Source organism: Myodes glareolus, chromosome 8, assembly GCF_982192425.1.
Source record: "Myodes glareolus chromosome 8, mMyoGla1.1, whole genome shotgun sequence".
In the NCBI taxonomy this organism is placed as follows: Eukaryota; Metazoa; Chordata; class Mammalia; order Rodentia; family Cricetidae; genus Myodes; species Myodes glareolus.
In genome coordinates, this window is record NC_142033.1 from 44,287,508 (window position 1) to 44,288,261 (window position 754).

The window sequence follows — 754 nt, forward strand, 5'->3', positions numbered from 1 at the left end:
AGCAACTGATGGAAACAGAGACAGAGACCTGCAGCAGAGGAACAGGATGAGCCCCCAATGACCAGTCGAAGAGTGGGAGGAGAGAGAATATGAGTAAAGAGGTCAAGACCGCGATGGGGATACCCACTGAAATAGTTTACCTGACCTAATAGAAACTCACCAACTTTGGCCAGACAGAGAAGGAACCAATAAAGGACCAAATTAGGCCCTCTTAATGTGGGTGACAGTTGTATGGCTAGGGCAGACTGTGGGGCCACCGGTAGTGTGACCAGGATTTATCCCGACTGCATGTATTGACTTTTTGGAACTCATTCTCTTTGGAGGGATACCTTTCTCAGCCTGGATATAGTAGGGAGGTTTTTTCTCAAAACAATGTGCCTTACTCTCTCTGAGGAGTAGGTGGGTAATGGGGTGGGGAGGAATGTGGAGGGAATGGGAGGAGGGGAGGGAGTGGGTACTGGGATTGTTATGTATAATAAAAAGGATGATTTGTTTTTGTTTTTATTTAATATAATAAAAATAGAAAAAAGAATAACTATTATTCCTCTTGATTACAAAAGTATCTTCCTTTTCTTTTTAAATATTTCAAGGGACTTTTCATAATAGTATTAAAGTCGCAGGAAAACTGAACAGAAAATGTGATTTCTCATTACCCCTCTCCAGTGTTTAGAAATATCCTCTATAGAAACCCCATCTCTGAACATGGCATTTGTTATACTGGATGGACCTGCATCTTATTCAAAGTCCATGGTTT